The sequence below is a fragment of the Olea europaea genome, unplaced genomic scaffold, assembly GCF_002742605.1.
Source record: "Olea europaea var. sylvestris unplaced genomic scaffold, O_europaea_v1 scaffold1004, whole genome shotgun sequence".
Taxonomy (NCBI): Eukaryota; Viridiplantae; Streptophyta; class Magnoliopsida; order Lamiales; family Oleaceae; genus Olea; species Olea europaea.
In genome coordinates this window covers 17,152-32,265 of record NW_019227357.1, presented here as the reverse complement: position 1 = coordinate 32,265, position 15,114 = coordinate 17,152, and the positions used below count along the sequence as shown (strand labels likewise).

Sequence of the window (15,114 nt, the reverse complement as noted above, 5' to 3'; positions counted from 1 at the left end):
TCATCTACGCCCTAGGAAAATCCATTCAACCGTAGGAAGGGAGTTAACCCATGAGTTTGAAATGCAATAGATATCATCGGTGTATTTCGTTCTCAAATTCGAAATTTCGAACTATAAATTCATATCGTCGCACATAGTTGGATTTTCGAAAAATCCAATTTTTGCAGCATTATTATAATATGTAGAGGTGGAGAATGATCATTCAACTATTGTAGCGCCGAAGCACCGTACCCAAAGGTACCATTTCATTTAAACTTTTATCGAAAAATCAAATTTTGAAAATGAAAGAAACACTTGCACCTCTACCTACCTTTGTTTGATACTTTGAAATGGATGAAATTTGACAGTGAATATTGTTTCCCAACCGCACCCGAATCTTTTCTTTCTTTTGAAAATCCTTCTTCCTTGATCAAGTGTGTGTTGTTTCTTTTTTCTTTTTTCTTTTTTCTTTCTTTTCTTTTCTTTTTTTTTTTTTTTTTTTTTTTTTTTTTTTATAATTTTTTTTTTTTGGGTGGGGGGGGGAATTTTTTTTTTTTGTTTTTTTTGTGAAAGATATATGCTTTGGAGATGGGATGGGAATAACTTGGAGAAGATAAAAAAGTCTAAAACTCTATTTTTGCCTAAGGAAAAACCGTGGCAACTTTGAGGTTTACAAGCATTTTAAAAAGCAAAATTTTGGTTACATTTCAAGACTTTCCTTTCTTGCATTTTTTTTTTGGGGCAGTTACATGTGCACTTGTGTGTAAATTATAAAAATATGTTGAAATAATAATAAGAAACTAGAAATTAAAAAAAAAAAAAAAAGGTGGCCCTTTTCTTTCCCCAAATTAAGCTTTTTCATTCGCTAATTAAGTGAAATTTTAGATTGGTTAATTGGCTAATTTGGAGGTTTCATTCCCAAATTCTAGAAAATTTTAACGTTTTAAAAGCAAAGGTTTTAAGTTACATTATAATGACCTGTGATAACGAGTGTGTCAATTGGAATTTATTTGACTTGTTTATACCAATTAATGGGGCATATTTCATGAAAGGTGTGTATATAATACTATATATTTGTCATCATTTTTTTTTTTAAACTTCATTCAACTTAAAAATATTAACATTAATCCTCAAGTAAAGACTTATATAATCTCTTTTACTTATAGTTCCATCATTTTGAAGAATAACATGTTCGCAAATGAACTTTACTATACATAAAATAAATCTTTACCGTTAGGTCAAAATTTTGGGAAAACATTAAATAATTTCATCCAACTTCATCAAAAGAATTTTTAAAAACATGCATGGTGGTCAGACCTGGGTTAAACGTTGAACCTTGAACCTTGAACCACCATAAGGTTGTCAATAAATTCATTTCAAGACATATTGGACTAGTATTGGGCTTTTCATTTCTTATGTGAGCCGTGCATAATGTTCATCTATGGGCTAAGCTCGTGGTGCTAGATCATCACATAGAAAATGAGCCTAATTTCATTTATTTTTTCGGGCTTCTACATCCCTTACACCTTAAATAAAATTTCATCCTCGAAATTTACTTTATAGATTAGTAAAGAGTGTCGGGTACTTGTCTTTAACTTCTTCTTCTCTTTCCCAAGTAGCTTATTTTATTCTATGATTATTCCATTAAACTTTGACCAGTTGAATCTCCTTGTTACGTGATTTATGTACCTTACGATCCAGTATCTTAATCAGTAATTCCTCATAAGATAAGTTTTTTTGTACTTCCAAGGATTAATAATTGACCACGTGTTCAGGATCACGTATATACTTTCTGATCATTGATATATGAAACACATTGTGAATGGCTAATAGTTCAGGCGGCAAAGCCAGTCGATAAGCCATATTCTTGACCCTGTCAAGTATTTCAAAAGATCCGATATAACGAGGTCGTAATTGTCTTTCTTGCCGAACCTAAGTACACCTTTTATTGGTACCACCTTTTGAAAAACTTTCTCTCCAACTTCAAATTTCAAGTCTTTTCTCCTGGTATCAGCATAGCTCTTTTGTCTATCTAGTGCGGCCTTTATCATGGTACGGATCTTATCAATGGCTTCAACTGTTCTTTCAATGATCTCTGGTTCCAAAACTCTCTTTTCTCCGACTTCATCCCGATGAATAGATTATCTGCATCTTCTACCTTAGAGAACTTCATACAGTACCATTCCAATAGTTGCTTGGAAACTGTTATTATAAGCAAATTCCACCAAAGGTATATACGATTACCAACTGCCGCCTAGATCCAGAACACAGGCCCTTAGCATATCTTTCAAAGTTTGAATGGTCCTTTCATACTGACCATTGGTTGAGGGTGATATGCCATACTATAACTCAATTTTGTTTCCATAGTTCTTGTAAGTTCTTCTAAAACTTTGACGTAAATCTCGGAAATCTATCAGACACAATGGACACGAGGACACCATGCAACCTTACAATCTCTCTAATGTAAAACTGTGCCAGCTGATCTAGACTAAATGTCATTTTTATTGAAATAAAATGAGCGGACTTTGTTAAAAGATCCTCTATTACCCATATAGCATTATGTCCTCTTGTTGACTTTGGAAATCCTACCACAAAATCCATTGCGATATTCTCTCACTTCCATTCAGGTATATCTATTGGATTTAGTAACCCTGCCTATCTTTGATATTCTGTTTTAACTTGTTGACACATTATGTATTTTCCACAAATGAGCCTATAATTCTTTTCATATTCCTCCACCAAAATGTATTTCGAAGGTTTCAATACATTTTCGTACCATTGACATGTACGGTGTACGGGGTGGAATAAGCCTCCTCCAATATCTCCTTCCTCAAAATTTCATCCTTATGTACACAAATTCTTCCTTCAAACATTAGTGCCTGATCCGAAGCTATTTCAAAATCTTTTCTCTTATCAATACCAATCTCGTTCTTGATCTTTTACAAGAATGGGTCTTTGCTCTGTGCTTCCATGATCCGATCTCTAAAAGTAAGTTAAACCACTAAAGTTGCTAAATAAGCAGTGACTTGTTCTGGTGTGGTAATCAATTCGATTCACAAATTTTCCAAGTCTTTGATCAACTCAATCGAAATAGTAGGTAATGATGCCTGCTGTCCCATTGACTTTCTACTTAGGGCATTAGCAACAACATTAACCTTACCCGTATGATAATGAATAGTGAAATCATAATCATTTACTAGCTCCAACCATTATCTCTATCTTATATTCAATTCTTTCTGTGTGAAGAAATATTTGAGACTCTTATGATCCGTGTAAATATCGTAATTTCCTCCATATAAGTAGTGGCACCATATTCTTAATGCATGAACCACCGTCGCAAGTTCCAGATCTTGCGTCGAGTAGTTCTGCTCATGTTACTTCAATTGTCTTGATGCATAGGAAAACATTTTTCCATGCTGCATTAGTACACATCCAAACCTTGTTTGGATGCATCATTATATATAACAAACCTTTCTGAACCTTCATATATGATTAATACAGGTGCTGTTATCAATCGTTGTTTTAGCTCCTGAAAGCTTTACTCACACTTATCTGTCCATTGAAACTTTACTCATTTTCTTATCAATTGCGTCATTAGTCCAGCTACTTTGGAAAATCTCTCTATAAATCTCCGATAGTACTCAGCCAATCCCAGAAAACTTCGAACTTTACCAGCATTAGTCGGTGTCTTCCAATTAGTTACCGCTTCTACCTTTACTGGATCTACTTCAATTCCTCGGACAGTAACTACATGACCGAGAAATCCAACTCGCTTAAGCCACTTTTTAAATTTGGCGTATAACTTTTTCTTACGCAATGTTTCTAACGCTCTTCTAAGATATTCTTCACGTTGATCTTTACTCTTGGAATAAATCAGAATGCCATCAATGAAGACTATAACAAATTTATACAAACAATGATGAAATACTCAATTAATCAAATCCATGAACACTGCCGGAGCATTTGTCAATTCAAATGGCATAACTAGAACTCGTAATGTCCATAACGAGTTCTAAAAACTATCTTAGGTATATTACTTTCCTTAACCTTCAATTGATGATATCCAGATCGTAAATCGATCTTGAAAAATACCTTAGCCCCTTTCAATTAACCAAATAAATCCTTGATTCACGATGGTCAAATGGTTCAACTCCAGATAGTCGATACACATTCTCATACTTCCATCTTTCTTCCTTACAAACAATACTGGTGCACCCCATGGTGATACACTTGGTCGAATAAAACAATATCTAATATTTTTTGTAATTGGATTTTCAACTCCTGGAGTTCTTTTTGGGCTATTCTGTATGGAGCTTTAGATACTGGTGCCGCTCCAGGAACTAAATCTATTGTGAATTCTACTTGTCTATCTAGTGGAATACTTTGTAGATCTTTTGGAAACATATCTATAAATTCTTGTACCACTGGTACATCCTCAATATTTATCATTGCCAATTTTTCCCCAGAGATATTAACTAGAAGCCCTTAAGATGTTTTCTTTTCTCAACATTTTCTCGGCTTGTAAGGCCGATACTAGTTGGAGATGGGGTTTGATCATTATTCCAAGTAAAGAAAATTGTTCTTCTCCTAGTTTTCAAAGAGACACTTTCCTTTCTCTACAACAAATGGTTGCATAATTATATCCTAACCAATCTACGCCCAAAATCTTATCAAAGTTTTTCATCTCTATCACATACAAATCAGCTTCAAATGTTCATTCTCAATTTTAAGATTCACCAACCTAGCAAACTGATCTATGTTCAATGTTCTGCCTAAGGGAATGCTAACTTCTAGTGTACTCTCTGACTTATCACGATTAATTCTAGATTTAGCAATGAAAGATTTTGATACAAAAGAGTGCGTAACTCCTGAATCAAACAGTACATAAGCAAGTGTATCAAATATCAGTAACATACCTTCTATCACATTTGAGTTCTCTTCTGCATCTTTTTCAGTCATTGTAAAAACTTTGCTTTCCCTTTCTTGTTTTGGTCATTGTTATCATCCCTTTTCTAAGCAAACATGGGACAATCCTTAGCAATATGTCTTGGCTTACTCACTGAAAACAGGCATTCACCACGATAAGGCTTACCATACTTAGGATATGGCGCTACTGCAGCTACTATGTCCTTACTAGCACTAGGTCCAGTATTAGCCTTCTTATTTTGCCATTTGTTTTTTCCTTTGTCTTGACCATTATATTTTCTCTTTCCAACCTATCCTTTGTCCTTCTGGTTATACAATTGACGGTGTTGCTTTGTATTTGCCTTCTAATACCAAATAGCGTGAGCTCGTTCCAGCATTTCACGGTATGATGTAAAACGATGTGACCTAAGAATCATGCTTAGGTCTAGTTTTAACCCTCACTCAAACCTTCGAGTCTTCTTAATTTTCGTGTCCACCGGGTGTGGAGCATACCATGAGAGTTGGTCGAATTTTCGCTCATAATCAATTAAGGACATATTACCCTACTTAAGGTGAAGGAATTCACTTTCCTTGAAATCCCTTAAAGATTGAGGAAAATACTTGTCCATCACTTCTTCCTTGAATTATTCACAAGTCAAGGCCAGTTGCTTCTCAGGGGTCCTAGTTCGGAAAATCGAATGCCACCAATGACTTGCATCATCAGTGAACATAAACTCTGTACACTAGACCTTTTGGACATCAGTGAGTCAATGAGTTGAAAAATTCACTCTAACTTACGAAGCCACTCTTCAACTACTAGTGGACCAGATGCTCCATCGAAGGAAGGGAAATTATGCCTTCAAAATAACTCAACCACTGAGGCATGAGTCGAGAGAGTGATAGGAGCTGATGGTGTTGGTGGAGTTGGATTTTGATTCAGCCTGCCAAGATCTTGAACTGCTTATAGGAGATCCTTTATCAAATTGTTCTAGTTTGCTCGAGACATCTCCCTAGAGATAAGAGATAATATCTCTCATTAACTTCATTTTCCAACACCAGAATAAAAAAAGAATTATTTCTTAACTTGATTAGAATTGTCTTTTTTACACCTTGAAATCAGGATATACAATAGTTTGGTAACTTTTTACTTCCAATAATATAAAGGAAAAGATATCACAAAGAAATGGAATATAAATTTTTGGGTAATTAGCACAAAACGTCCCTACCTTTCGTTTTTTGGCGGATTACACCCCCACCTTTACCTTTTTTTGCGCAAAACGTCATTCTGTCAACTCGTCGTTAAAATTTTCCATTAAATCAAAAGGTAATTAGCACAAAAGGTCCTTACCTTTCAATATTATTGTGCAAAATGTTCTTATCTTTCATTTTTTAGCATAATTAGCACAAAAGGTCCCTATCTTTCAATGTTATTGTGCAAAACGTCCCTACCTTTAATTTTTTAGCATTTTCACCCCTACTTTTCACCTTTCATTGCGAAAAAGGTTATTCTCGTCCATTTTTTCAATAAAATGACAATTTTACCCTCCTGTTCAAATAAAACAAAAAGAGAAGATGAATAACCAACTGCAACCATAGTTCTTAAATTTTTAAAAAATTACAAAGAAATTATAAATTCCCAACCACCACCGCTTTCACAACATATCAAGCTGCCAACTATAAATCAACATAATACCACCTTTCTACCACCATTCCCACCAGACTCTGCCACAGTAAATGTGGTTGTTTTGGACAGATTGGTGACCAATACTATGAGGAGGATATTGGGAAGAGTGAGGTGAGACTGGTGGTGGTGGAGTCTGATAGGTGCTATGGCCAAAAGGTAGTGCTATATGGATCTATAGGTGGTGGCTTGGTGGGGTTATGAAAGTGGCGGTAGTAGAAAGTTTAGAATTTATCTGTAATGTTTTGAAAGATTAAGGACTATGATTACAATTAATTAATTATTTTTCTTTTCTTTTCTTTTTGTTTTATTTGAATATGAGGGTAAAATCATCATTTTATTGAAAAAATGGACGAGAATAACCTTTTTGGCAATGAAAGGTGAAAGGTAGGGGTGAAAATGCTAAAAAATGAAAGGTAAGGACGTTTTGCACAATAACATTGAAAGGTAGGGACCTTTTGTGCTAATTATGCCAAAAAATGAAAGGTAGGGACGTTTTTCACAATAATATTGAAAGGTAGGGACCTTTTGTGCTAATTATGCCAAAAAATGAAAGGTAGGGACGTTTTTCACAATAATATTGAAAGGTAGGGACCTTTTGTGCTAATTACCTTTTGATTTAACGGAACATTTTAACGGAGAGTTGACAGAAGGACGTTTTGCGCAAAAAAAGCTAAAGGTAAGGGTGTAATCCGCCAAAAAACGAAAGGTATGGACGTTTTCCACAAAAAACATCAAAAGGTAGGGACGTTTTGTGCTAATTACCCTAAATTTTTAATCTCTATGAATCTTGCGAATTTTCTTTGGTGGAGCTTCATCTTCGAAAAAGTCTTCTGCCTCAGGCCCTAACTCTAAGTCCATCTCAACTTGTGGCTCAGGTTCATGCTCATGATCATTCTCTAATTCCAACACAAAGTCATTCTCATGCTCTCATTTCGGATGTTCCCCTGGGTCTGATTCAAACTGAGGTTCAGGCTCGGGCTCAATTACTATCTCCGGTTGAGGTTCTAAGCTCTCGCTTCACTTGTCTAGAACGATCTGACAATATATACCAAATTCAATCGTATTTGGATGCTCTGAAGGGTTAACTTCTAGCATCTCATCCCTAACCATGACTCTCATATTTCTCCATTGAGGTGGGAGTGAATGTATGAGGTTATTCACAACCTCGATATGCGTGATCTCTAGTCTTGCATCTACAGCTACCATACATCTTCATAGATGTCATGTACGTAAATTTTTTTAGAATGAGTTTTATGCATGTAACGACTATTGACGTGAAATTTTTTGGCAAAACTTTAAAAGTAATGTTGTTGTTTTAGTTTTAAACTCCAACGGTAATTGTTAAAATAAATTCGCTTGCATAGCTATCAACCTCGAAATTTCATGAAATTTTTATGTGAAGTATAAAACTCCTTATAATATGACATATCCAAAAATCAGCTCCCGTCGACAGCATATAGGGTACAAAAATATTTTCCAAATTCCCGAAGCAACTCGGGTTGGAAGGTAACCCAGCGCAACTTACCTTAAGTGTCATATAAAATTCTACACGCATCGAATCGACATGATTTTAACTATACTCAGTAGCTAACCCCTGAGACTAACAGACCCTAATTGGTATAGTCCAAAAATTTCAAGTAATGTGTGAGTTATAAATTTTTGAAAACCAAGGGCAGAAGCCGAAAAAGGCGCACTACCTGGTGCAGTTTACTTATGCAGCATATAAAATTCTACCGACATCGGATTGACATGATTCCAAGTTCATTCAGTAGCTAATTTACGAGGCATCCAACGCCACTCTATTTGTATAAAAATGCCAAGTAACAAAAGAGTTATGAATTTGTAAAGATGAGGCAGAAACTGAAAATTTTGAAGAGATAGAAAAACTTTAAAATCGCTTTTACTTATAGTTCCATCATTTTGAAAAATAACATGTTCGCAAATTAACTTTACTATACATAAAATAAATCTTTACCGTCGGGTCAAAACTATGGGAAAACATTAAATAATTTATCCAACTTCATCGAAAGAATTTTTAAAAACATGTATGGTGGCTAGAAGGGTTGAACGTTGAAACACCATAAGGTTGTAAATAAATTTATTTTAAGACATATTGAACTAGTATTGGGCTTTTCATTTCTTACGTGGCCCGAGCATAATGTTCATCTATGGGCTAGGCTCGTGGTGCTAGATCATCACATAGAAAATGAGCCTAATTTCATTTTGTTTTTTGGGTTTCTACATTATCAAACCTTTGAAGGATCCATTTTAAAGTTGAAAAAGCGCTCAAGTAAGTAAAGATTGTTCGGGATAGATTTGAGCAAATACAACTCTTCCATTTTTTTCCAAAATTCTTTGGTGATTTTTAGTTTACCCACCTTTCTTAAAATGGTTTCAGACAAGTGTAAGATGATTGAGGTATAAGCAAGCTCATTGGATTCATCTTTTTGTTCTTTTAAAAAATCAGCTAGAAAATTATTTTCAATAACTTTTGAAACTTTTTGTTGAACCAAAATACCCTTTATTTTTTGTTGCCAGATTGAAAATTCACATTTTTCGTTAAAAATTCTCAAATCGAAGTTGTGAGTTGTCATTTTCATGAATCAATCAAAAAATTCACAAATCACAGGCAAAACACACAAAGTAGTCCTAAAGTCACAAATAATATACTCCGTTCTAAATTCACAGGGTTTCGTAAAGCTTGCGGTCATAGATCAAGGGAATGTTTGAACGGGTAAGGACTTGATATTCTAACGGAATTAATGATGCAATGGAATTGACAATGCAAGAAAAATAGATATGTCTAATCAAAAGAAATTTCACAATAATTCTAGCACAAAGAACGAAAAGCTAATTTATCACAAAATAAGTAATCAATCATAACAATTAAGAGCAAGTAATCCTAATTTTTAGCACAAGCAATGTTATACCTTCATGATAACCACAATCATATTGCCACCCACATGGTGACATGTTAATGCTAAAATTAAATGAGACAAGCTAATTTACCAGAGTAAACCTATCTAAGTCCATAAATTACAAAAGATGTGAATTTACTGCTTTATGACCATCACTATTCGTCTTAAAGGTTCAGCAAATATACCAATGTAATCTGCCACGAATGCAAATTGATATCTAAGGGCAAAATTGTTCAAGTTTTCTTGCATAACTTGAAACACAAAAAACATAAAATCAGTGCGTTCAGGAGGTCAAAATAAAGAAACTGCTCGAAAAAAGCTCATCGAAAAACTCCTCCACAGGCCGTCACACGCCCCACCACCAGAGCTGCTTCCTCCTGCTGGTTATGGTTCTAGCCTCCCTTCGTCCAACGGAGGTCTCGTTTGGCCAACAATCAAGATTTTCGGATTCAGGTATAGGAGAAAATCATGCATTTCTTCGCAATTCTGATAGGTTTGGTCAGATTTTCCCCCATTTCGCTCTGATACTAGATGTGGAGGGAAAATTCATAACCACCAAGAGGTTACTGAGCTCAGTTAACCATTGAATCAACACCACAAACAAGCAATAACCTAAACACCCAACCAGATTCTTTCCCCTTACGGTTGCTATTGGATTACCCACAATAAGACCACAAAGGAAAGCCAATCTCACACAAGAATCAACCACAAAGGTAGCAGGAGTAAGCCAACCGAAGATGGACATAGTAGTAAAAAAGAAGAAGATGCTGCAAAGTTGTAACTTGAAAGCAGTGAAGGAGTCAGGCCATATAACCAAAAGAGGTAAACAAATAAGGTAAGTTAGGTTAGGTTAAGATAGTGGCCCAAAAGGCCCAGTACAAGAATAATGGGCTACTCAAGTGGGTACCATTATTTAGCTATCCAAGTGAGTGGGTTAGGCCACGAGCAACTTTACTAAATTAGGTTGCCTCGAGTGGTCCACAAAGTTGGGGTTGGGTCATCCCATTTGCCGTGTTGACATATCGTTCAGTCATTTAGTCTAGCTGACTAAAATTAAAATCGAGTTAAGATCACGGCTCACGGAAATCATTTGACAATGAATTGCCTAAAAATTGGGACAGAAAAACTTTGTATCAGCACCTGTTTCATTTAAGGTAGATGGAGTGGAGGTAGGGTTAAAGAAAATCCGTGGACTTCTCACTTTCCTCAAGGTCCATAATGCCGGACACTGGATTCCAATGGATCAAAAAGCATCACTAGAAAAGCTAAAGAAATGGATGTAAGGCATTCCCCTGTAAAGAACAGTAGCACAAACCCCCATTATTGTAATGATTTCTAAATAAAAGTTTCTTCAATTCATGTTCATTTACCGATTGAGAGATTGGTCTAAAAAGATCTTTTATCCTTATTATAGAACTGACAGTGATCGTTATTGGGCGAGAAAGTTTAGATTAATCATATGATAAAGTCTTCTACTATCTATACTTAACCTTAAAAACTTACAAATCATTGCTTAATCTCTTTTAGTTTTTACATCAAATGTACCAAATCCAAAAGCAACAGCACAGAAGCACTCCACCGAAAGGAAACAGACTAAAAGTTCACTTAGCAGCTTTTAGCTCTTTAATGTTCTCCTAGGTAAAATCTGGATTATCTCCTCCAAAATGACCATAACCAGCAGTCTTCTGATATTAAAGTTGCCATCCCTTTTCAGGTCCAAATTTAGAGCAACCATTCCTAGCCTAAAGTCGAAGTTCTCCTTAATAAGCTTCTATATAAACTTAACCCATAATTTCTTTGTTCCAAATGTAAAGATGAATACTGACAATGCTTCTTGAATACCAATTGCATATGACGACTGCATGGTATATCCAGGGGCAAATCCAACATCAAAGTTCAGCTAGGGCAGAGCTTGACCGTTGATCATTTACCATCGACAATCAACGATCATAATAGCCTGGTCGTTTATTAAAATTTGATTAAATAATATTAAAAATTATTCAATATATATGTAAATGCACTAAAAAAAAGTACTAAGTGCATATAGATTGAATTGAGCCCAACATCTTCTTAATTAATTTTTTCACTTATCTTAATATCCTAGACATAATTTTCAAATCAATAATCATAATTCATAAATGATAACTCATAACTCATAAAACATAAATTATTTATCATAATTCATAAATCACAATTCTCAGAAATAACTCATAAAACATAAATCATAAATAATAATAATAATAATAATAATAATAATAATAAAAAATTGCCTATAGGCTAATAACACTAATAAAAAACAAATTTATCATAACTCAAATGTGATTATTGATTAATAAGACTAATAACACAAATTACAGTCAACACTCAACATTCAACGACTCAAGTGAAATTTGAAAGTAATTGAAATTTAATAACACAAATTAAATCTATTATTGTTCTAATTTCGTGTATTAATTAGTAATTTTAAGCTTCAAAGGTAGAATTCATTTTGCATTAGAGTCCAATCCAATATAAAAATTCAGTAAGCAAATTCAAAACCAATAACATAGTTCCAACTTCCACGTCGTCAATCCTTTACAGTCCCTCTCTCTTTCACTTCTTTATTTCTCTTTCCTTGTACTGTTATACACATCAAACTCTTATTACAATTACTTAACTCCAAATAATTAATCCTATTTCAGTGAAATATTTTGTTTCCTTAACAAAATCAAAAAAACAATAGAGAAAGAGAATAAGAGAAATGTACGCTCACCAGTCACCTGTAGACTGCTCGAATAAAAACGTCATTGACGACGACTCCTTATCCTCTTCCTCGACGCCTCGCCCGTGGTGTCGCGTCAGCAGCAAGAGCTAGCAGCAAAGTAGTGACCATCATTCGCAGTTCGAACTTCGCACAAATTGCAAGCGCAGCTGCTACTTTTGCTTCGAATGGAAATTTTGGAATTGGGAAAGGGTTTGCGGTTGGTTTCAGGCTTTCAACCTTCAGCTTCAACCTCAAGTTTGCCTTTTACGAATTTGAAATTGGATTGGGGTATTGGATTTGGACTTGATTTGGGGGAAATACCATGGACCATGATTAATTGATTTGGGCCTAATGTTTTTAAATAAAAAGAGGCCCATGTCAATAGTCAGCAGCCCAAACAAAAAAAATGAAAAATGGGTCATCTTCTTTCTTTCCCTCTTCCTCCATCTCTGTAAACTGTAAGTCTGCTAATGTCCGGCGCCCAGCAGTGCTGAACATTCTGGTGGATCCATCACGGGCGGCCGTCGGTGCTTACCAAGTGCTGGATCCACCCCTGGGTACATCAACGAGCAACCCCAGAGGTTTGAGAATTATATTGTTTCCAAGAGGTTTGGCATTAGCACATTATATTAAACAACATGTCCTATTAAAGATAGAGATGTTTTTATGTTCCATTTTAATGAGCTTTTAAAGAAAATATATTTTGAAATAGTGAATTTTTTGGAGAATGTGTGGTTAAAAAAGAAAAAAAAAACTTTTTGATTTACGTGTAATATTATTTTATTGAAGAATTTGTGATTAAAAAAGAAAGAAGAAAGTACATTTAAATTTTAATGGAGCCCAAACATGGACTAAATTTGAATTTAGCTGGCGATTGATTAGATAGCAATGCCACATGGATAGAAAGGATTTCTATTTTAGCAACATTATTTAGCACACAACCTAGATGATACTAATAAGAAATCCAATTAAATGAGTTACTTTATTCTAACTTCACGATTGGATCACGTATTATCACCTAAATCAATGGTATATAACCAGTAGATGATACTGGTTATAATCTAGATGATACTAATGAGAAATCTAATTAAATAAGTTACTTAATTCTAACTTCAAGATTGGATCACGTATTATCACCTAAGTTAATGTTATATCACTATTAGTGCTAAATAACATTATTATTTCTATTCATGCATCACCTAGATAGCATTTTATAAAATATATTAAAGATGGTTTTAATAGCTTCCACTTTGTATTGGGCGTCCTTTTTTCCCCTTCAAGTTTCAATTTTGCGCGGCACTCATATTCATCATCTTTAACATAGAAAAAGGCATGCTATTAAAATAATTTATATTTTATGCAAATCTCTTCTCCACATCAAAGAAATGCAGGATTTGAGGTGAAAATAATTTTAATTTCACTTTCTGCACTTTTTACTGTATATATACATAATAGAGTAAAATAAAAAAATATTTTGGTATATATTAAACAAATATTTTACATGCATTGATCCACGTGGTGCTAAATTAATTGGCAAGATGAAATCTAGACAAAATCTCACTATTTATTATTACATAAACATTTAACACAGTTCAAAGATGAAGCCAAGATAGAACAAAATTTCATGCTTTCTTTCTTTTTTAATGGAAATTTGTCCACAGATTTGAAAGCTTTTCAATATTTTTCATGTATTAGTTTCTCAATAACTTCCCATACATTTGACCTTTATACTTCACTAGAAAAATCATTTTTTGAAAAAGCAAAACTCGGTTTTGAGCTCTTCCCTTAGTTTTTTTTTTCTAGTTTATTTTCAATGAAAAATTTCATACATGCATTGATCCACGTGGTGCTAAATTAATTGGCAAGATGAAATCTAGACAAAATCTCACTATTTATTATTACATAAACATTTAACACAGTTCAAAGATGAAGCCAAGATAGAACAAAATTTCATGCTTTCTTTCTTTTTTAATGGAAAATTGTCCACAGATTTGAATATTTTTCATGTATTAGTTTCTCAATAACTTCCCATACATTTGACCTTTATACTTCACTAGAAAAATCATTTTTTGAAAAAGCAAAACTCGGACGTAAAAATTTTGAGCTCTTCCCTTAGTTTTTTTTTTCTAGTTTATTTTCAATGAAAAATTCCATCAACAGATTAATTTTGAATGTAAATTCAAAAATTTCTCCTCCTTTTTAATCACACATTCTAAAAATAATAATTTTCACAAACTCTAGCATAAAAAAAAGTGGGGCTTGAATGTGGGCCAAAGCATGTTTTGAAAGTTTTTATAAATGATTTAAATTATAAATATATAAAAATGAATAACAAAATAAGTGGATATCGCTTATAAATTCATCGAGATATGTTAATGAAAAGTGAATTTAATATTTATAAATAATTTATAAACAAAAGCCAAATATAGGCATCTTATTTAATTTTCTTTTCTTTTCTATTTTTTTGTTTTATTTAAATAGGAAGTTATATGTGTCATTTTACATTTTTTAATTGAAAAATTGGATGAAAATAATGATCTTCACAACTTAACGTGAAAATAAGGATGAAAATGCCAAAAGATAAAAGGTATGGATGCTTTGCACATAACATTAAAAGGTATGGATATTTTGTGCCAATTACCCAATTTAAGAAAGGTATAAGTAACAATATGTATAGAGGCACAAGTCTTTGCTCTTAATTGAACTTCTTGATCATTTCATTTGTGGTAAAATCTGTAGCTTTTTGAAATAATAATGTCGTACCAATAGTGTTGCTTAGCACCGATGTATGTAAAAGTGGTGCTAGCACTAAACAACATTACTCGTTCTGAAATGGTAAATTACTTTCCTATATAATGATAAATTACAAGGAGGATCCTGATTCA

General features: G+C 33.8%; 1 long non-coding RNA gene across 1 annotated transcript; it reads right to left on the bottom strand.

Annotated features, from left to right (window-relative positions):
- Positions 1 to 11,906: 11,906 nt before the first annotated feature.
- Positions 11,907 to 12,559, bottom strand: LOC111372491. The gene is made up of 2 exons (XR_002698780.1): positions 12,239 to 12,559; positions 11,907 to 12,105 (listed from the first exon to the last, which is right to left on the bottom strand). It is a non-coding gene; the product is annotated as an uncharacterized LOC111372491 (long non-coding RNA).
- Between the last annotated feature and the right edge of the window lie 2,555 nt (positions 12,560 to 15,114).